This window comes from Panthera uncia, chromosome F2 (assembly GCF_023721935.1).
Source record: "Panthera uncia isolate 11264 chromosome F2, Puncia_PCG_1.0, whole genome shotgun sequence".
NCBI classification, from domain to species: domain Eukaryota; kingdom Metazoa; phylum Chordata; class Mammalia; order Carnivora; family Felidae; genus Panthera; species Panthera uncia.
The window spans coordinates 17351654-17375276 of NC_064812.1; the positions used below are offsets into that span (position 1 = coordinate 17351654).

General features: G+C 42.9%; 1 long non-coding RNA gene across 1 annotated transcript in view; it reads left to right on the forward strand.

Moving 5' to 3' along the window:
• Nucleotides 1-11281: 11281 nt before the first annotated feature.
• The window catches only part of LOC125924437 (uncharacterized), a 36468-nt gene continuing 24126 nt past the window's right edge, over nucleotides 11282-23623 (forward strand). The window contains exon 1 of the long non-coding RNA XR_007458420.1: nucleotides 11282-11419. This is a non-coding gene — a long non-coding RNA (uncharacterized LOC125924437). The remainder of the gene's footprint in view (nucleotides 11420-23623) is intronic.

A 23623-nucleotide genomic window follows, 5' to 3' on the forward strand; every position in this document is an offset into this window, starting at 1 on the left:
TGGCTGGAGGAAGGTTGATTTAGATTTATCCTGGGCCTCTGGGGGCTGAGCTCAATGGGAAAGGGGGAGAGGGTATTTTTTTGGAAGCTTAGGTACACCTGCTCTTAGCCTAAGATGCTTCTGCTTTTCATAATGTTTTACTCTCTGAGCAGGAGCCCTTGCCTTTCTGAATGAATGATTGATAGTGCCTCCGGGTGGGAATGTTTATCTTTTACTCATGGCCTTGGTTATTGAAAATACCTCCTACTTAAACATTAAAGGAGACCCGGGGTCATCACCTTGGCTAAAGTCAGGGATGGACCTTGAATTACATGTGTGAGGGGGGAAATGGTTGCTCCTTTGGGCTTGGAAGATAGGAGTCCCTTGCCAGCCTGAAAGTAAAGGTTGGGGGTGGGTGAGGAGAGAAGGAGTCCCTGAAGTAAGTTGGTTATGTCCCAAATTGTATTTTAAATAAATTATAGTTGTAGGCATTCTGGAAAAGGATGTGAGCATTTTAAAAGAAAACCATGTGTCTAGAAAGTATTGAGGACCCTGATTAAGCTCAAGGTGAGAGAAGAACCAGGGGTAACTACTGAAAATTCATTCAGAGCAAAGAGAGGAGGAAACGAGAGAGTGAGGGCTCTGAGTAACAGGCCAACCAATATGCATGACTTAGCCCACATGTCCCTGCTCAGCCCTGGACCTGTGCATGTAGCTGCTTACAGATACACCCCCACAGGAAGGCCAGCCAGGACCTCGAAGTCAGTTGAGCTATTAAAAAATATTTGCCCTTGCCCTCCTCCTATGTATCCTACCTTTGTGAGCGGTACCAGCATACTCTTACATAAGCCTTAGATTTGCATGTGTCTGTCCATTTCTCCGTCTCCCTCATCTTCTCCATCCCAATAATCACCAAGTTTTATTAATCCCAACATCTAAACATTTTTATAATTATGCCCACCTCTTCCAGTCTTCACTGAAACTGTGTATGCCAGGTCAGCCCCGTTTTATGCCCAGTTTTACTCCCTTCCATCCGTTCTCTGCTTCACAGCTGTCTGGGAATTCCCTAAACACATATCGAGTTATGGTATTTCTTGGCTTAACACCCTTCAGTGATTGCACATCGACCTTTGGCTAAAGCCCAAACTCTTATGAAAGGCTTGCAAGGCCTTCTGTGAGATGCCTTATCTTTTCTCCCAGTCTTATCTCTTCTTGCTCTCTATTCCAGCCCTACTCAATACCCTCTCTTACCACATCCTGAGCATTTGCTTATGTTCTTCTCAGTCTTACTCTTTACTTTTCTTATTCTTTATTTAAAAATTTTTATTTATTTATTTTTAATTTTTTTTAATGTTTATTTATTTTTGAGACAGAGAAAGACAGAGCATGAATGGGGGAGGGTCAGAGAGAGAGGGAGGCACAGAATATAAAGCAAGCTCCAGGCTCTGAGCTGTCAGCACAGAGCCCGACGCGGGGCTTGAACTCATGGAATGTGAGATCATGACCTGAGCCAAAGTCAGATGCTTAACCGACTGAGCCACCCAGGCGCCCCTAAAAAATTTTTTTTAATGTTTTTTTTATTTTTGACAGAGAGAGAGACAGAGACAGAGACAGAGACAGAGCATTAGTGGGGGTAGGGGCAGAGAGAGAGGGAGACACAGAATCTGAAGCAGGCTCCAGGCTCTGAGCTGTCAGCACAGAGCCTGACTTGGGGCTTGAACTCATGGACCACGAGATCATGACCTGAGCCAAAGTTGGACACTCAACTGACTGAGCCACCCAGGCGCCCCAACTTTTCTTATTCTTGAGATCTCACATTGGGCATTCATTCTCTTGGCTCTCCAAGATTAAATTAGCTGTCCCTCTTATTGAGTCTTATGTTCTTCCTTTTATTCTTGTCTTCCTTATTATTATTAATATTTTTCTAGTTTATTCCTGTTTTTTTATTCTCTGGACAGCAAACTAATTGAAAGCAGGGACCGTGTCTTATTCATGATTGCATTTATATTATTTGACGTCCTTATATGTTCAGTAAATATTATTTGAGGAAGTGAATGAATAATTTCTGAGAAGCTCAGGATGAAGCTGAATATCAAGCCAAGGGAAAGAATAATATGGTCAAGAACATTGACTTAGAGGCGAGGCAAATAGAATCACACTCTGTGTAGTGGGAAAAGTGAACAAGTATCCAGGGACTGAAGGAACTGAAAATAGATTAGGTCTGGTATATTCCTAGGATTCTGGAAGAAAACAGAATCCTATTTGGATAGTTAGCCTGAACACATTTTAATAAAACAACAACCTGCCGCAGTGTGATGAGGGTTGAGGAAATCAGCAGAGGATGTTGTACTCAGGGGCTAGCACCAATGGGAAGCTGTTACCGCCTCTAGGGTTGAAGGAAAAAAGGGGGGAAATAGTGTTGGCAAAGCTAATGGGAACATGGAGGAGGGAATGTTTGGCTGCAGCTCCAGAGTTACGGCAGGACAGGGGATAGGGGAGAAATGCGCTGATTGCTGTCTTCTCCGTCTGGTGCCCCTTTTAGCCAAACTCACTGGAAAGCCAAAGGATGGGTGAACTGAGTGATAGGGCCCCCCAAGAGTGTCAGTCTCTTTGGGCCAGTAGGGTAGGAGAGGTGGGGAATGAACCTGGAGTCATAAGTGAAGATTAACCAGCACACATAGTTGTTAAAAGGGATAAAATTAGTAAGAAAAGAGAATGCCTCCAAGTGTTGGATTTAGAAGAGAATTTTTAATTATTGGTGGACCAGTGAAAATTGGAGGTGACCTGGGAACGACTCTGGAATGCTTTAAACCTACATCAGGTGAACTGAATAACGTCCTGTGTTTAGTTCATGGGTAGAATGTGTATGTGGATATTTGTTCCCTCTTAGGATTTGTGGTCAGGAGCCCTTGAGCAATTGAGTTGTTGACCTGGAACAGAGGTGGCACTACCAGAGAAGCAGTGTGGGGTGGGGGTGTGGGAGGAGGTGAAGGTTCTTAGAGGAGAGAGCTTCTATTTTATGGATTGTTATGCAAGGTGCTAAAAACATGCTAGGTAAGAGGAACTGAGCACCCAGCCAGACAGCCTGGCATTCATTGCTGTCATTGTTGGCGCTGTTTTATGTGTGTGCACAATTGCACATGTGTGTGTGCCTGTGCATGGATGTATTTATATATGTGTATCTTTGGGAGCATCTGGGGGTGTATATGGGGAATGGACTGCTCTGTTCTTTTGTTATATGTGACCTGGCAGAATTTCTCTTGGAAATGCAGTTCTTCAGAAGGTATTTTGCAAATAATCCACTGGTTTATTACCTGCTGTCAGGACATAATATGAAGAAATGGCTCTAAGTGACAGCAGGAAGAATTTAGTTTAGACTTAAGGGATGGCTTTTAATAACCCATAGTATCAGATTCCTTCTTGACTGCAGGGAGACCTCGTTTGTCTCTTCAGTTCTGAATTACATCATATACCCAAACCTCAAGAATTCCACATTTTCAATTCCATTGAAATGACATTAAAAAAATATATATGTACCAATTTTCTTCAAAATTGCCACTAAAATGCTGAGTGTCCAGGTTGTCTGTATTCTGATTATTGATGCTTGTTTGTTCAGTCCCCTTGTCTCTCTTTTCCTGCAGCATGCAGAGAGCAGAGAAAAGCCTCGACCATCGTCTATTCTTACTTGGCCTGGCCTCTAGCCACCTCTGACTTTTTTCCCCCTTGTTCACTGAGCTCCAGGCACATTGGCCTCCTAGCCATTCCCCAAGACTCCTGTCTCAACCCCTACCCTCTTCCTTTTGCCTGGAAGGCTCTTCTTCTAGGTGTGTGTGTGTGTGTGTGTGTGTGTGTGTGTGTGTGAATGCTGGACCCCATCACCTTCCCAGTGAGGTCTTCTCTGAACGCTCCGTCTGTCTCTTCCCATCCCTGACATGGAACTGGTTGCTGCATGTCAGCATGTTGGTCTTCTAATTGTGTATTTGTTTATTGTCTGCTGCCCCAGTGAGAGTACAAGTTTGACAAAGTCAAGAACATTGTCCACCCTGCTTGTTGTTGTAGTCACAGCACCTAGACCAGGGTCTGGAAAACAGTGGGTGCTCAATCAAGATCTGTGGGGTCAATGAGTATATGCACGAGAAATAGTTTAATTACTTTAGCCCTTCCTACTTTTTATCGTTTTAAGTAGAGAAATGCGTTGCTCACTCATTCATCATTATTGTGTGTTCTTCTGAGCTGCTGACCACCTGCCTGTGTAGATACAAAGGAAGTCTTGCAGGATGCCGAATTCTTCCTCCTCATCTTGTGTGTAGGCCTGCCCTAGTGAGCACCCAGGCTGTTCTGCCTCTGCAGCATGGACACTTGCCCTACCATGGCATGTCCTGTCTCAGCAGCTATTGCTGGCTAAGTCTTTCTAATTCTAAGATTCAGGGCTTTGAGTTCATTTGCCTGCAAATCTGAGCCATTCTTTCCAATATTATGCTGTTGGTAATGATGCTACTTTAGTTCCCCATCTGCAGTCTCTTTGGTCCTATTTCTCACTTGATTGAGAACTCAAATACAAAAAAGAGATTCTAGGGGTGCCTGGGTGGCTCAGTTGGTTAAGAATCTGATTTCAGCTCAGGTCATGATCTCATAGTCATGAGATGGAGCCCCGTGTCAGGCTCTGCACTTACAGCACAGAGCCTGCTTGGGATTCTCTCTCTTTCCCTCTCTCTGCCCCTCTCCTGCTGCCACTCTCTCTCTCTCTCTCTCAAAATAAATAAATAAACATTAAAATTTTTTAAATTAAAAAAAAGAGATTCTATGTCAATAAGATTCTTAGTAAAGTGTTGACATCAGGTGTGGGCTTATCCAGAGGCCTGTCTCGGAGAATGACCTGGTCTTCACTTTCTTACAGCTCTGAGTCCTTGGAAACTACTGATTTAAGGTACATGTGGAATGCCACATCTCTTTGCAGTTCAGTGGACAGCCCCTGGTCTGGGGGAGTGGTGAGGTAGCATACAGGCCTTGGGCCTCTGTGACTAGAACACTAAAGAAAGAAATGGTGGGAAATGTAGGCTGTAGTTTCTTTGGTCAAGGTGGCCCTCACCCTCTTTAGCTTTCATCTGTGTGGATGAGGGTGGAAAACAGCTGTGGACGTGCATATGGCTGCTTGGCTTCTCACTGAGCCGAAGATTCTGTGCAGTATTGTTCCATGAAGCTAAGTAAAAATAGCACTAGATTAATAGCCTTTGCATCTTGTGAGTTTGATTGCCAATTTGAACCCATTAAACTCCTGTATTTGAGCAAAAGAAAGCGTTATCAAAGAGTCCAACAGTGCCCAGTGTTAGGAAAGACACAGAGAAAGGAAGTCTCAGGAAAGGAACCATTATGAGGGAAATGAGCCAGTTTCAAGACTTAGTAGCTATAGATCCCTGCCTCAGTTCCTTCATCTTGAAAATGGGGACAACTGAAATACTTTGGCTTTGGCATTCACATGTTCAAATGAGATAATACTGAAGATTATTCCATCCATGCATTACTTCATATTTACAATAGTTTCATGAATTAGCACATGCATACCAAACAGAAGATGTTATTCTTTGAAACAGCAATAGGAGCTTCTTCTCTTGCACGTGCCCTAGCAAGCCCCATGGTAGTTCTCGTATTTGCTTCCTGCCTTCTTGCATGTCCAGGACTCTGCACAAACATCATGTACAGTAATGATGTCTGTTAAACTTCCTGGTACCGTTTTAAAAATCATCCTGGAGATGTAAGGCCCTCTTCTGGATTTCCTCATTGGTTCCAATTCTCAACATTTTGAGCCTCAGCGTTCTTGTTACCCGAACATGATTTCTCGTGGCCAAGAAAGTGCTGTGTGAAAGAGGAAGCCTTAAGCCTCAAGTGATCTCCTAGAGATCCCCCTCGCAAGTTTAAGCTAAATATTCCTGTGGGTTATGTTTACAGCATCCTCTTTGGCAGCTCTGAATTACAGGAATCCCTGTTCCTGTCTTCCCTCTTGACTTCTCAGTGAATCTATTTGCGTATGTGGTGATGCCACTGACGAACACAGGCATAAATCTTTTGAACATGGATAATGGAAAAGCCAGAATTAGTGGTTCTGGTCTTTTCTTGTGTTTCTGTGCAGGGAGTAAAACATCTCTTGGTACACGTTAGAGGAAAGTTCTCAGGATGCCTGGAGTGTAAGTCTTTGAGGTTAAGGGCGGGATCTTATCTGCCCTGAGTTTCTCATGCCTGGCAGAATTCAAGCATGAGAAGCCTTCTGCGTAAAGCTGAAAGATGGGGGTCTAAAGTCATACAGACTTGGGCTTAAATCTTGGCCCAGCCATTCCTTAGCTCTCTGATTTTGGGTAAATTCCAAGTTCCTCGAGTTTCACATCTATGAAACAGCATTAATAATACTTAAATAAGAGGGCTATTATAGGGGCTCCACGAAATAATGTGTATAAAGCAACAGATTATAGTGCCGAGGATTATGTTGTGTTACTTGGATTAGGCTAGGCATTTGTACTCCATCTTTCTTCTTTTTTTTTTTTTTAATTTTTTTTTTTAACATTTATTTATTTTTGAGACAGAGAGAGACAGAGCATGAACGGGGGAGGGTCAGAGAGAGAGGGAGACACAGAATCTGAAGCAGGCTCCAGGCTCTGAGCCGTCAGCACAGAGCCCGACGCGGGGCTTGAACTCACGGACCGTGAGATCGTGACCTGAGCCGAAGTCGGCCGCCTAACTGACTGAGCCACCCAGGCGCCCCTCCATCTTTCTTCTTAAAAGTTCTTCTTTGTGTGGTGAACTCTTATTTATCCTTCAAAGCCTTTTTCAAACATGTAGCTGGAGGCGGTGAGACTCAGCCACCTTAGTGGCTTCAAAGCCTGCCCCAAGAGGGGCTAGCAAATATTTGTTGTTGTTTATTGAATAATACCCAGGTAGAAGGAGATTGTGAGGATTTCCTGAGAGGTCAGTACACATTGTAGCCTGGATGTAAGGAACCATCCAAATATTGATTATTATTGTTAATAATGAGAGCGCTCAGTCATGGAGCGCATCCTCTGATGGCGTTGTTTATGGAGAAGCTCAGGAAGTGGTATGAACTGGACACTGTGGGGACGTGTCGTGTATTGAGCAGCTGAAAGGGATAGCTTGCCTCTACTATGGCTTCCAACTCTGGGATTTCTAAGTTTCTTTTTTTTTTTTTTTTTAAAGTTTTTTTTTTTTTTTTGGGAGAGAGAGAGACAGAGCATGAACGGGGGGGGGGCAGAGAGGGGGAGGGAGACACAGAATCGGAAACAGGCTCCAGGCTCCGAGCCATCAGCCCGGAGCCTGACGCGGGGCTCGAACTCACGGACCGCGAGATCGTGACCTGGCTGAAGTCGGACGCTTAACCGACTGCGCCACCCAGGCGCCCCTGGGATTTCCAAGTTTCTATGTGACTAACGGCAAGCATGCAGTACAACAAACATTAGCCTTAGAATCCAAAATCCCAGAGTCAATCCGGGATTTTCCTCTCACCAGGTGCATTAGTTCAGAAAAATCACTTACGCTAGTGGGTTTTTTTTTTCTGTAAAATGAGGATAAGAACAAATGTGCTTCACATGGGTTATATGAGGAATATTTGAAGTAGTGTTTATGAATGCACTGTATAAAATTCCATGAATGAGTAGCAACTTTTAATGACCTCTGAGATAGTAATGTTAACAATGGAGAACAAGTGCTCATTTGGAAGACAAAAATCAACCAACCAAAAGACCATTATATGCTTGCCTAGATTTTAACATTGGGGCAGAGAAAAATTCTCTGGAGAGAGAACTATTCCATTATTTAGGAAAACAACATTAAGCTGTCATGCTTTCCATGACAAGCCCCAGAGGGAGTCTAGTTACCAATGGTTGTAACAAAGAAAGTGTTAAAATCCTTTTGTGTAATCAACCATAGGGATTTTCATTTCTTCTCCTCCTGGTAGGCAGAGGCAGCTGGGCAGAGAGGTGATTTGCTAGATAGGGAAGGGGCTTGGTGCAGGGAGAAAGGATCTAGCAGCAAGTGGTATGCTAGGCCCTAGAGGGAAATAACCCAACCTGAGAGAGAGAGAGAGAGAGAGACAGAGAGACAGAGAGAGAAAGAAAGGCACCCCCCTTGTTGGGTAGTCTAATCACGGTGATGTTTGCAGCCCACAGTAGAGTTTCCAGATCTGTGCTGTCATTCACTTCTTTATCAGCAAAGACAGTTGTATATATTGGTAATTAGCACTTGAGTTAATAATACTGTGGGAAAGGAAGCGGATGGGTTCTGCTGTGTCCATGCAGAACAGTACAGAGAGGCGGGCAGCAGCCAGAAGGAGCAGGTACCAAAGAGACCAGAGATGATCAAAGAGTAGCCTGAGCTGGAATTTGGAGCAAAATGGATGAAAGGTGACCACCACCGTGTCCTCATCCTCTTCCCAAAGTTTTCAGAAATATTTGTGAGGGGACTGAATTTCTTGAAGCCAGCGAAGGGTGGGAATTGAACAATTTTACTTCCGTGTTAAAGGAAAGTCTGACCTAGAAGGCCAGGGTGCTTGAGGTTGCTAGGGTTGTGCTTGTTTTCCATGAGATTCTGACCCTGGGCAGCAGGGGCAGAGCTTCTCCTGTTCACTGTTGTGACTCTCGTGCCTTACACAGTGCCTGGTGTTGAGTAGATGTTGAGTAGGTTTTTGCATTGATTTTTAAAACTGTTTGTTTAAATAAACTTTAATTCTGGAATACTTCCAGATTTACAGGAAAGTAGCAAAGATGGTCCAGAGAGCTTTCATACCCTTCCTCCAGTTTTCCCTATTAATGTCTATTACCATGGCATATTTGTCAAAGCTAGAGGATTACATTATGGTTATTAAAATTCAATGATTTTATTCAGGTTTTACCAGCTTTTCCACCAAAGTCTTTTTTCTTCTTTTGAGATCTTATCAAGGATGTGACATTATATTTAGTCACGATTTTTTTCCCTCTTTTGGTCTGTGACAGTTCTTCAGTCTTTTCTTATTTTCCATGACCTTGTCAGTTTCGAAGAGTCCTGGTGAAGCATTTTATAGAATGACCCTCAATTTGGGTTTGTCTGTTGTTTTTCTCACGACGAGACTGGATATCTGGGTTTCTGGGCCGATGCGTTGCCCATTGGTTTAAGATCCTCTCTTGGAGAAGTTGCAGACGGGAGGGTGTCTACAGCTGGTGAGGTGACCCGGTGGGCACGGTCCAGGGAGCACCGTAGCCTGCAGGCCTCGCTGTCTTGCATGCTGAACTGCCATCCTCCGAAGCTCAGCCACTTCACAGGCAGCGTGAAAGGCTGCTGACAGGTGGGCACAAAGCCATCAGGTGGACACGTGAGCCAATGTGTGAACCTCTCTACCAGCGCCTGGCCTGCAGCAGACCCTTGATTCATGGTGGCTCTTACCGTGAGGCCTCCAGAAGGCTAACTTTTCATACAAAAAATGATGATTACCACCTTGAGAGAGCATGGAATCACACAGCCAGCTTGCAGTGGTCTCCTCAGCCGAGTGCTTCCTTTGTGAATATTTTTGAGGAGAAACTGAGGTCTTGGAATAGAAGGAGAGAGAGGGGAGAAATAAGTGAGAATCCATTATATAGTCTTTGAAACTCTTTGAAGCTTATTGTCCCCAAAGGGTTTCTATATTCCTCTCTTTTGCTGTCTCCTCTTACTGATACTATATTAAGGAGTGTATATAATTCTTAGCTTTTTGAGTTATTTCTCTTTGAAGAGTTGACTTCCTGACCTGTTCAATTTGCCTTTCCACCCGACTGGAATCATGTTGGTAGAGAGGCTCTGGGGTACGGGAAAGGGATGTGAGGTCTGGAGTTAGAGGATTTGAATGCCACACCACCCTAAGTCCATTATTCTCTCTGAGCTTCAGATCTTCGTCTATAAAATGGGATGAATAAAATGGACCCAACAGGAGTGTTGTATGGACCAAAGGGAAGTGAAGTGTATATGAGGACTGTTTGTAGCTGATGAAGCCCTGCTGAAAGACTTGTTGCTGCTTCCAGAATTTCTTCTTATCTCCAAGGTGGAGATGTTGAAATTACATGGAAAAGGAACAAATATAACCAAATGGTTCAGGTCTCCTGTCTGGATATCTGGATACTGAAGGCCAGATTTTGTTAGAAGAGGGAGGAGACAGGGAGGGGAATGGCTTTTGCATACAAACATTTCTTCTTCTTGGTTATAGTTTGGGCTATAGTTTGGGCTTCTGTCCAGGGCTTGCTGATGTCATTGGACTGCAGCCAGCAGTCCAATTTAAGGGTGTCTCCAGGCCTTTGAGATCTTTGAGTATCAGGACTTGAGCTGAGAAAAACACATACTGGAAGGAATGATGTTTGGTGAACACCAATCCTAAAATGCTCCATCCTGTGGTAAGGGGGTAGAGCCTATTGGAGCCTGGGTTTTGGCACGCACCCTTCCTTCCTGTTCTGTGAGTTGCAGGCTACAAGTAGTGGTGGTGTTTCAAATTCTGGGCCTCTAGGCAAAACACTTCTACAAAGACCTCTACCTTACCTTCTTAAATGACTGATGTTCTCTCCTGTTAAACCTCTCGATTCTTTAGGCATGTCCCATTGAATTCTTCACTTAACGGCAGGCCAAGATTCCAGAAGATAGCAGGGCCTTTCAGACTGATTGTGGCAGAGTTAGGAGAGACGTGAAGATAGGAAAAATTATAATTTTTAGGAAACTATGAGCTTCTTCATCTTGGTTGCATTTGGGAAGATTATGTCCCAAAATGGCTTCTCGAAATCTCCTCCTGCCACCCCCACTCCCACTACAACTGGGATTATCATCCTTGTCTCTCATGGTGCATGCTCTTCTTCAACTTCCCATAGCACTAAATTTTACATACGTTTACTCAGCACAGCACCAGAGTGGTAGCATGACTGCCTTGCCTGTTGGCACTTTCTAGGCCATATTCTAGTGACTTGTGCACTGAAAACACTTGAGTGTTTCCTACTCAAGGCAGGATTTCTCATGAGGACAGGGATCATACCTTGTTCATCTTCATATTTCTATGGTACTTTTTCCAGCGCATGGCACATGATGTGTTCTCTAGGTTATTGTTGAGGAAACAAATGGCTTCAATGGGGGGTCTTATATATTTTTGTCAATGACAATATTTTGCTCTAAAAACCATGGATGTTTTCAGAGGATAAATGTATTTCCTGAAACTGTGCCTAACATAAACCTTAAATTCAAGAGCCACAGATGAAAGAAATTGTTTTTGCTCAAGCTGTTGTATTTATTGGCTTTCTGTGGTTCATAGGCCCTTTGGAATTCTGCAGTCCTTTTGGATATGAGAAAAGAGAAATCAGAGCCAGCCATCAAAATTACCAAGAAATCAAGAACAGAAAGAAGTATGAGAAGATGGAGACATGGACAGTGGCCCTGAGTTAACCAATCAAAAGAGGTAAAGGAACGAAGTTGTCCAAGACGGGAGTGGAAGCATAGGCATAAGCTTTGAGAATACTTAGTCCCTTTAGAGCTCGAGGGCCTCTTGTTTTCTTCTCAGGGAAGTCTTACAACTGGATCAAGTGGAAGGTTGTATAATTTTCATCGATCTTGGGTTTTGATAATTCCTGACATGGTGATTTGGAAACCAGATCCCATCTAGAGGCTGAGCTAACTACATTGGCCCATATCTCCATTTTGCTTTGTGCAGTTCTGACTTTTGATTCCTCAGAGCTATGAGAACTGCTTTCTGTGCTGGACCCATAAGCTCCCCAGTTTAGTATTATGTCTCTGACAAGGGGTAGGGTGGGGCATAGCTGTCTTCCTGGATGTTACTGTCCTAAGTGATAGAAGTGCCTTAGTTTTCTAACTTTTCTTGATAAACTGTGTCAAACTGAATAGGTTTTAACTCTTCCTGAAGTGACTTGATATGTTAGCCTGAACTTTTTTTTTAAAGCTTATTTATTTTGAGAGAGTGGGGGGAAGGGGCAGAGAAAGAGGGAGAGAGAGAATCCCAAGCAGGACCCGGGGCTCAGTCTCATGATAGTGAGTTCATGACCTGAGCCGAAATCAGGAGTTGGACGCTTAACCGACTGAGCCACCCAAGAGCCCCAAGGCTCATGATTTTTACTACCTATGATGTAAAAACTCCCTTTTATTTGTTCAAAATAAAGTAACTGGCTTAGAGGAAACAACCAGACTTGGTTCAGATGACTTGAATTGTAATCTCAGGGTGGCCACTTACTAAATTTGCATTTCTACAGTCAAATCTTTTTGGGGATACATACAAGGATGTGTGTATACACTGAGGTAAAATGGCTCAGGGGATTTGCAGTTAGTTGGTCTGATCAGTGTGAATATTGGAATCAGATGGCCTGGTTTATGAAATTCCTTCCACTACATCCCAGCTGTGAGTTTTGAGATATTTATATGGTTCTTTAAAGAGTCTAAGCTTCCTCACTTATAAAGCAGGTGATAGCAGTACCTAATTCAAAGAGTGGTTGTAGGAAATAAAAGGGCAAAAGAAAATGCATGAAAATGCCTGGCACATAGTAACTACCTAAAAAATGTTAGTTACTATTAGTTAGTTAGTTAGTAGCCAGCACATAGTAACTACCTAAAAAATGTTAGTTACTATTATTATTATTATTATTATTATTTACATTCATATACACTAGCGGTGCCACCTCATATGTCACTTAAAATCTTACCTTCAGGTTTGTTATTTGTGAAATGGAGGAACTAAAACCCACTTTTACTAAATTCTTGCTTTGTACGTCAGGAATTCCTATACAGTTCATTAGAATCTGTTCCTTAGGGATTCAAGGTGAGTGTTCTCTAATACTGGTACTTGGGATCTGCTGAACATGTAGCTGTTTTGTCCACATCTGTGATGGTTTAATAGATTTCAACCATATCCGTCCTCAGCCTGTGAGGTGTTTTTTTGTTTTGTTTTGTTTTGTTTTGTTTTGGTTTTATTTTTTTGACTCTTTGTCTTCATATGGCAGCTTGCCAAATCTTTTGATCATTAGTTTAATTTTTTTCTGGACCTTATCCATCTCTGTTGTATCATTCTTACGGAGCAATGGCCAGAACTTTCCTGGAATATACACAGATGTCAAAAGTAAGATAAAGACAGCAGAAAATTAAAGTGTGTGTTGGTGATACTCATTTTTATTTTTGTGACTATGTCCTGTCCAACCTGGGAAGTGAGAAAGGACAGATGTAATTAAACAAGCTCCCCAAGTAGTATCCAAACACGAAGGAGGTTTTCTCAGGTCTGAGCCAATGAGCTCACATGGGTCAAGCATTTTTTACTGATGGGTCACTACCCAGTTTACAGGCTAGTTGTTATTTACTAGGCTGACATGTTTAACTATGGGTGTACAACAGAGAGGGAAGGATTTTTCTTTTATAATATATAAAATACTTTTTTTTCCCCTGCGACTTCCACTTCATTACCACCTAACTTGTTTGACAGAAAAGAAGAACTGCCATGCCAAAAAAATTACCCACTCCTCTGAATCGGTCCATTCTAATCATTGATCCCTGAAACTGTCAACAAATCACAACTAGAAAAAAATCATTCCTGCCAATGAGAACTGGAATAAGAATGCTCATTTCCTGGCACATGGCAGAAACAATCTTGATTACTTTCCAAAGAGCTTTTCTCCAAACTGGGGGAAAAACAAGGACCATAAAATAACTTTAATAACATTTGATGAGATTTTGACCTAACTGAAAGGTTTCTGGGTATTTCATGTTGAAGAAGTTTGCTTTTAAGGGACATAGCTTTAGATATATTTACTTCCAAATGGCAACATATCATCTGTATCAATTCATATCACAAATAACTAAAAGTTACTGAATTCTAAAGTTCAACTGCCTGATCAGTGACAGAAATCCTAGGCTAGAGTATTTTAAGTAGTTATGAAAGCAAATGTTGACTCCTTTTGTTGCTAGAATAGTCTACAGACTGTAGATGCTCTAACCCGGGAACGTAGATATTTCTGAACTCAACGGTTCCATGGTTTAGGAGTGAAGTCTTTATTTATAGACACTGTTGCCTCTGCTGTATTTGATATCTGATTGGCTAGTGCTGTCTGCAATACAGGGAGATCTGATACAGTGGTTCTCAATATGCTGGCTCATTAGAATCACCTGAAAAATTAATTTTTTTTAGAAAGAGAGAGAGCGAGCATGAGTCAGGGAGAGGGGCAGAGGGAGAGAGTGAGAGAGAATCCCAAGCAGGCTGCACACCTAGTGCAGAACCTGACACAGGGCTTGATCCCACGACCCTGGGGTCAAGACCTGAGCCGAAATCAAGGGCCAGATGCTCAGCTGACTGAGCCACCCAGGTGCCCCAGAATCACCTGAAAAATAAAAACAAAACAAAACTAGTGCTTGATTCTCAACCAATTAAATAAGAATCCATGGGGCATGGCCTGCACTGTAGTAATTTAAACACCCCAGGTAATTCCGAGGCATAGTGGGGGCTTTATTAAATATATATACATATATTTTAATTTTTTAATGTTTATTTTTCGAGAGAGAGAGATTGAGACAGCACAAGCGGGGAAGGGGCAGAGAGAGAGAAGGAGACACAGAACCTGAAGCAGCCTCCTGGCTCCAAGCTGTCCGCCAAGAGCCTGACGCGGGGCCCAAACTCACGAACCAGGAAATATAACCTGAGCTGAAGTCTGCCGCTTAACTGACTGAGCCACCCAGGTGCCCCTGTTTTATATTTTTAATGGCATTGCTGATATGAGTGCTAAGTGACCTGCCGTTGGTCACTCTACCCTCCTGTATTCCAGTATCTTTGGGTGGAACTTGGTGGGTTGGTCGCTGGACACATTTTTTCATATGAATTGTTACAACTGCATTGAAAGCTATACAGTCAAGTAAGATTTATCGCTCTTCATTCCCAGGTATACAGCCTTAGTCTTGATCCTAAGCATTTCCCACCTGACCCACATGCCACCATTTGAATGTACAGTGGGACTTTTGTCTGTTTGGTTCTATGACGCATCTCCAGTTCTTAGAACAGTGACCGACATGCACATAATAATATTAAAATCATTTCAGTGGAGAGGGAACGATAAACTTTTAGGGGAATTGACTACGCTCTTATTTTATGTAATATTTTATACATCAAATATTAATTGGGTGCCTACTACTGTATTCCAGGCACTTAAAGACTTCACAGTCTAGGAGTCAGACTCGTAAAGAAATAATCGCAAGTTGAAAACTTAGGCAAATTCTAGTATAGTTGACACTGTATATACCCTGTGACCCAGCTGCTCTGCTTGTAGGTACACATCTTGGAGAAACCCTTGCACACATGTACAGGGAAACATGTGCAGGGTTGTTCAGTGCAGTGTTAATGTAATAGAGAAAATTTGGGAGTGGTATAAAAGTTCATCAACAAAACAGTGGAAAGTAGATTGTGTTATACACTGTTGAGCATTTTATAGAAATAAAAATAAATCAACTCCATCTATTGTGTATCAATCAGCATGGATTGATCTCCAAAATGTGATATTTTGCATATATGTAAAAAGTGCTGCCCAAGTTTTACAGGGAGACAGACACACCAGAATACAAAACATGAAAGGAAAGACTGCGTAGTAACTCTGAGGTAGTGGTTGACCAGGGAAAGAAGGAGAGGAAGAGTCCCAGAGAGGGGAACTTCCAGTTCTAGGGAAATGAAATTTTACTACAAGATTTAGATCATTAGTAACTTCAAACTAGGGGGATGTTTGATGTCTTAACTGATCAATTTGCCACCCTCTTGAAAACAGAAAGTGCTGTAAAGTTAGGGAAAACCTAGGTACTGCTGAGACATGGATGAAGACCTGTGTCCAAGTGGAGAATTTCAGAGTTGCTAAAGCTCCACCAGTAAGATCCAAGTCTTAGTCTCCAGTTTTTCACTGCGAGTTGCTCTTAATCAAGAAGTCTCTTTTTGGTGTAGTGCTCACAAATAGATTTCATCCTGTGAGTCACTGTTGATGTGTCCTAGTGGCTTCCTGGAGCACTGTGCTCAGAGGTTTCATATGGGCTCAGTGAGAAAGCGTGTCATGATTGATTAGTAATGTCTGCCATGAGGGGAGGTGACTGTGTGTGAGTATTTGCAGTGTTAGACTGAGTGAACCGTGAATCCATAGATGTAGGAATCCAGATAAGCCCGTGGCTGCCTTCCCTCCCCTCTTCCTTTGTCTTTCCAAAGTTTGGTAGTTCATTATTATGTTTAATTTTTTAAAAATGTGTTGGCTATCTTTTCAGTTTTAATTTATTATTATTTTTAAAGGTTTATTTTATTTTATTTTAAAAACCTTTTTTAACGTTTATTTATTTTTGAGACAGAGAGACACAGAGCATGAACGGGAGAGGGTCAGAGAGAGGGAGACACAGAATCCGAAACAGGCTCCAGGCTCTGAGCTGTCAGCACAGAGCCCGACACAGGGCTCGAACTCATGGACCGCGAGATCATGACCTGAGCCAAAGTTGGCCGTTTAACCAACTGAGCCACCCAGGTGCCCCTAAAGGTTTATTTTTTAATTAATTAACTAATTAACTAATTTAGAGAGTGTGAACAAGGGAGGGGCAGAGGTAGAAGGAGAGGGAGAGAGATAATCTTAAGCAGGCTCCTCACTGAGTGTGGAGCCTGATGCAGGGCTCCATCTCACAACCCTGGGATCATGTCCTGAGCTGAAATCAAGAGTTGGATGCTCAACCGACTGAGCCACCCAGGCATCTGTTGATTTTAAATAATATACTTCCTAAAAAGCAGATGATGATACTGAGGCTGAAGAGACAAACAAGGTTATTTGTTGGAGGAGAGATGGCCCGCCAGGGTGACAGAGTCCAGAACCACTGCTCCTTCTGTGTTATCAACCTACCTTCTTGACAGCCCTTGGATACCAGTGGCATTCATTCATTCATTCATTCATTCATTCATGCCTTCATTCTTCAAATATTGATTGGATGACCACTTTGTGCCAGGCACTGCATTCCTCACTTATTTCTTGATGTAGGAGTGGATATTTAGAAGGGTATTCTTTCACTACAGAGGACACATGGTCTGTAGACAGTGCCTGCTTCATGATCTTTGGAAAATTACTTCTCTCCAGGTCTCTGTTCTTCTGTAAAATGGGGATAAAAATAAAATTTGAACCTGTCAAACTTGTAGTAAAACTCTTCATGAATATTAATGGTTAGCATCTCTCCTAGTATTGGGGAGTAAGGATAAGTTTTCATGGAACTTTCTTGAACTTTCTAGATCATAGAAATCTGTTTAAAGGTGTTCTTGACTAGTTATAAATTTGGAAAACTGACTTTAGATCACTTTGTCTGGGGAAGGGCAAGTTTCTTGAAAGAGCCAATTTCTGTTCTACCTTGTGGTCTTTGTGAGAACTGCTGTTTCTGGAACACACTCACTCCCCTCTTCCCCACCCTCCAACTTTGCCCCAGAAGGATTGCTTCTCATCCTTCCTCAGAGAGATCTTCCCTGAGAACCCCCACCCCAACCTTCCAACAGAAGCTAGGTCTCCCTGTAGAGCATTCTTAGTATACCTTATGTCTTATTGTTTTCCTTTAAGCATTTGTCACTATTTATATTTATTTGGACTTCCCATTAATTTGTTTAATGTCTGCTTCGCATACAAGTAGAGCTTTGCTGTTGTAGTCTTCATGTTGTTCTCAGCACCTGCTCTGTGCCTGGCACCTAAAAGAGTATTCAGAAAGTGGCAGGCGGGTGGATGAATGCATGGTGGTAGGCCTTACTCTGGAATCATGTGGCACATAGTAGATCTCTGACTTCCTGCTAACTTGGTAAGTGAATTTCTTAACTTCGTTGAGGTCCAGTTTCCTCATCTTTGAAAGTAGATGGACATGTTTCCTTAAGACAGTAAAATAATCAGTGGTTGCCAGTGGCTTAGTGGGGAGGGAGGGATGAATCAGCAGAGCACAGAGGTTATTTATTGTATGAGACTAATGGTGGTTGCAGGTCATTATACATTATTGTCAAAACCTGTAGTATGTACAGCACAATGAGTGAAGTCTAATGTGATCTATGGACTTTAGTAAAGAATAAAGTGTCGGGCACCTGGGTGGGTGAGTCGTTAAGCATCTGACTTCAGCTCAGGTCATGATCTCACAGTTGGTGAGTTCAAGTCCCACACCGGGTGAGCCTGAGCCCTGCTTTGGGTAGAAACATGAGCCTCTGGTGAGCCCAGCCTCTCTTTTCTTTTCTTTTCTTTTCTTTTCTTTTCTTTTCTTTTCTTTCCTTTCCTTTCCTTTCCTTTTCTTTCTTTTTCTTTCTTTCTTTCTTTCTTTCTTTCTTTCTCTCTCTCTCTCTCTCTCTCTCTCTCTGGCTCACTTGCGGCCTCTCTCTTAAAAAAAAAAAAAGAGAATAAAGCATCAATACCAGTTCATCAATTTAAGCAAATGCACCACACTAATGTAAGATGTTAACAATAGGGGAGATCAGGGTGGGGGGTAAGGGGGAAATGGAAACTCTGTACCTTCTGCTTAGTTTTTCTGTAACCTTAAAATTGCTAAAAAAAAAAAATCTAATGACAATAACAAAATGCTTCCTTAGAGACAGCTGTGAGGGTCACATGCTTAGCACAGAACATATAAATTCCACTGCAAATAAGAGCTCCCTTCCTGTAAGAGCAATCTTTGTAGCTTTTAGGTAATATCCAGTTACTCAGTTTTTGTGGCTAACCTTGGAGTGTCAAAATTCTCTAAACCTGAATGTCTAACCAATTGGAGGGGTCTGTTAAGGTATCTTTGTGGAAAACAAAAATGATTTTTAGATGGATTTCAAAATAAGCCGCAGAAAATTTGACATCCCTTGAAGCTCCCAGCAGAAGCCTGTATTTTGCATTTGTTGTGAGGTGGCTCCCTGGGTTTCACGTGCCAAGGGAGCGTCACAGAGTCTGAGTGACAGCCTGGCTCTGCATCCGTGTGCCGTGCAGACCACACGAGGCTTCAACTGACACAGCAGATGCCAAGCCAGCTAGCAGCAGGAGACGGGCCAGAGCAGTCCTGGGGCTGATTTGCGGGTGGTTCTGAGGCCCAGGCTCCTCCAAGATGTTCTGTAATTGCCCTGCACGTCCAGCTTGGAAGGGGGCCTGGAGCGGGAGTCCGCTTAGATTCTCTGTCTCTGTTACCTTAGGACAGCTCGTCCTTGTCCCATTTTCCCACAAACCCACAGACCTCCCTCTGGGAGCTTTTTTATTTTTTTACTAAACAAGTTTTTTGTTTTTTTTTTTTTGTTTTTTTTTTTAAGCTTTAGGGAAGATAGATTGCCCATAAGGAAGAAAAACCAGAAGCTAGACAAAGAAACAATAAAGAGACTGAATTAAGCCTAGGGATTCTGTTTGATTTCCCCTGTGGTCATGAGCTTTGATTTCTAATCTTCCTCAATCTGGTTTCAGGTTAAAATCATAGAGCTGGAGAATCACCCTGTCTGATTCCCTCTATTTCCAGAGCAGAGCCTCACAGCCCGCAGAGGTGACATTAATTGCATGGGGCACCTCAGTGCTAGAACAGAGGGCACTGTGCCTGCCTTTGGTCTTTTGAGCTACCTGTTTCACAGCTGATCTTTCTCTGAAGAGAGCCTTTTCCTCTAATAATATACACCTTATTCCCCATAGACCTCTGAGAGGAAAGAGACAAAATTATTTGCCAACAGACCCTGAACCCCAGATGTATTCCTTTAGATTTATCCTGTCAATCATCTCCTCCATTTTCTTCTGATTTATGAAAACAATTGCATTTTGCTAGAGGCAAGTAGCCTCCCTTTGGTATATTTTAAGTGCAGTTTCTGCTAAGGGTGTTGGAGAATTGTGTGAATGAGTTAGTGGGCTGGTGATGTTAACAGCCTTTTACCTTAGTGATGAGAAATAGTCCTAGAGACCTTGAAATGCATGGCCAAAGTCATAACATACTGATGTTTAAGTATGAACCAGAGTCAGACTGAAGACTCCTTCATTCAGTAAAGACTCGGATCAGAAGGCAGAAGACAGCTTCCAGGGGGCTTTTAAGATGTGTGAGGATTAAAGCTATGACAGGAAGGGTTGGACCATTAAGGTAGTATCCATTGGACAGGTTGGAAGGTTAGGCTGGGCTTCCTTAGCCACTCTTTGTCTGGTTTCCTGAGGTCTTTCATTCTCTTTATCTCAGTATCTCCTCCTAGAAGATTAGCCTTAGCCTCACTCACAGATGTTCCATTGGATCCTGGGATCTGTTCTTAGGACAGCTGATGATGGTTCTGTGTGCCATTGGTGTCTTTGTCTCCTTGGCCTGCATGGGGGCCCAGAGTGCAGGGAGTACAAGGAGAGAAGGGCTTGCTGGGGGCCATGCCAAGAAAGAGGAGCAGTGATGCTGCTACTCGTAGTTTCTGGGGTCACTGAGACAGACAGGGGTTCCTTAGTAACAGGATGTCCCAAGGTCTCTGGTCCTCTGCCCTCTGAAGTACCTGCACACCATAGGTACTCAGGTGCCCTATGTGACTTGAGAGGAGGTGGGATGTATGGACGGGGTGAGGCAGGCACAGGGCTGGCATTGAGGAAGCTCCTGTGGGACCGGAGTATGTAGGCAATGATTTTTCTCACCTGTAGGGAGAGGGGTGGTGAAATGCCTTCCAGGGTTCCTTGCAGTCTGGCCATTCAGGGCTGCTGTATGCAACTCTGATTTTTCAGGCCCCTCCCTCTTTCGTGCTTGTAGAACTAGTCCCCTCACCTGTTATGTTGCTAAGGGTGGGCCCGACCCCAACCCTACCAGCTCTTCCATCCACTTCATTTCTCCAGTGTAGCCAAGTGGCATACCTGCCGGTTGTTTTCTTATGACGATGGGATACTCTTCAGAGCTCTTACCAGCACAGCTGGCACACAGCCTGTTGGAAACTTCAGACTTGTCTCCATCATGCGCCTTTTTGAAGCCTTCAAGCCACTCTTCACTGTTTATAATCTAACATCCAAGCTCCTTTGCATGACCTACATGGCCTTCTCTGACCAAATGCCAGACTACTTCTCCGATGTCATTTCTCTCCATCTCAGCCTTGAAATGAATGCCTTCTCATGAAACTTCTTCACTTTCTCATGCATACCTTGAAGTTTCCCAGCATTTGCCTCTGCTTACGCTGTACTTCTGTCTGTAACGCCCAGTCCTTCTCTGATCTCCCATTTCTTCTTTCTCCAGGATAAAGCCCATCATCCTTCAGAACATAAGCCAGACATTAACTGTTTCATAAGTAAGTGAATAAGAGAAAAAAATGCCACCACGTGGCACAGGATACTGTGATGTTTGCTTAAAACCTTTTAGAATCCATGAATTCTGGGTGAGAAGGAGATTCCAAGTGGCAGTCCCATCCTGAAGTAAGCCTGGTAGTGCCTGGACACAGAATCTTGACCTCATGGTGCTGTGACCTCTTGTCTGCTGCTTGTCTGCCAAAGATCATTGAGATACTTAGCCTGAGCTAAGGTGCTGACCACCTTTTATTTCATAGGGATAATAAGACTTACAGCAAAGGGTAGTTATGAGAATCAGATAAGACTGTGGGTGTGAAAATGCCATAAAAATATTAATTGAAATCACTCTATTGTGTGGTCAGCAAACTGAGAAAGTTTCTGGCACATGGTAATTATATGGATAGTCAAGAAATATTATTTAGAGTTGATAAATGAATGAGTGGGTAAAGCAGGCCAGAAAATTATAGAAAATTGGGGACAGGGTATCACTCTACTCCCAGTACACTGATTACTATTATTAGCCAACATTTATCCAGTGTTCTTTATGAGCTTGGCACTGTGCTGTCCACTGTGTGGGCCCACACATACATCATTAATATATAAAAGAATCTACTTTGGGGCACCTGGGTGGCCGACTGTTTTTTTTAAAGCCGGTTTCATTTTATTTTATTTTTTAAAAATGTTTATTTGTTTTGAGAGAGAGAGAGAGCATGTGTGGTAGGGGGAGAGAGAGAGAGAGAGAGAGAGAGAGAGAGAGAGAGAGAGAATCTCAAGCAGGCTCTGTGCTGTCAGTGCTGAGTCTGAAGTGGGGCTCTATCTCATGAACTGTGAGATCATGACCTAAGCTGAAATCAAGAGTTGGACGATTAACCTACTGAGGCACCCAGGTGCCCCAAGCATCTGACCCTTGATTTGGGCTCAGGTCATGATTTCACAGTCCTGAAACCAAGCCCCATGTCAGGCTCCACCCCCAGCCTCCAGAGAGGATTCTCTTTCTCTCTGCTTCTCCCCTGTTCTCTCTCAAAAAAATATAGAATCCGCTTTGTACTTTACAGATTAAGGAACCAAGACAGGTTATGTAGCTATTCTGAGGCAGATTACATTATCCTCACTGATTCTTTACCCTTTTGTAACTTTTGCACTTCCTCCCACTAAAGGGATAGGAGTATTTTGAAGCCCCTTGATCTTGGGTCTGGGTGTGAGCCAACTTTGACTAACAGAATTTGGCAGAAGTGATGGCATGCCAGTACCTAGCTAGGACCATGGAACCCTTGTGTGTTTTTGCTTGCCTTCTGGTTCTTTTACCATTGCCATGAAAACGTGCCCAGATGCTGATAAATGTAGTTTGCTGATCCCAGGAGTGGAAAGGGAGATGTGTGGAGCAAAGCCACCTCAGAAAAGCTTTCCTGGCCAACCTGAAGGTGTGTGAGCAAGTGCTATGGGAAGAAGAAGAGCCACCTAGTCTAATTTGGAGTAGCCAACTCTTGGCTGACCCATAGCCATTCAGGAGAAATCAGTGCTTATTGCTGAATACCACTGAGATTTTGTGGTTGTTTCTTAAGCAGCAAAAGCTAACCGGTAAACTGTGCTAAGTCACAGTTAGGAGTTGACTAAATCAGGATTGGAACCCTGATTTGTCTGAAACCAAAGCTTCACCATTATGACGTGCTTGAAGACCTATGAGGGAGACCTGACCTGAGCAGTTCCAAAGGAGAGTAATTAACAATCACTATGATTTATGGGTCAATAGCTATGTCATCTTACTGAATCTATATAGCCATCTACAATCTTCAAGCCAAAGCGGTAGGTTACTATTTCCATTGTACAGATGAGGCTTGGGGAGGTTAAATATGTTCACATACTGTATTGTGGCAGAGTCAAGATTCATACCCAGTGTTCTCTGTCTCCAAAGCCAGTGCACTCTCTGTTTCTGCTGCATTTGGGTAAGTTTCCTGGTGTGTGTGTATATGATTGTGTGTGTACATGTGTGTTGGGAGGAATTTTAGGGGTTGTTTCCCCACTCTGTTTTATGTCTTTTTCTTGTCTGGCTGATTTGCCTACAAGGTGAGGATCCAGTTACCAAGACAGAGTGTACTCCACGGCCAAGAACATAATGTGTTTTGAAATTTCTACCAAGGGAGAAGGGAGTGTTACTTTTATTTTTTTATATTTTTTTTATTTACTACATTCATGCTTTTATCAATGGCTGTCATTGTTCAGGTTTTCAAAAGTCATCTCAGTTTTCCTGTGTGACATTTTCTCCCTTTTCTGAACAAATGGGCATGTGGGAAAGCATACTGCATCTTTTAAAAGGATTTTTCAAGAAGCATCACCAAGACCGCCCTCCCAGCAGACTGCTCATGTTGAAACCATTGTCAAAACATGGCATTCTGCCATCGGTGAGA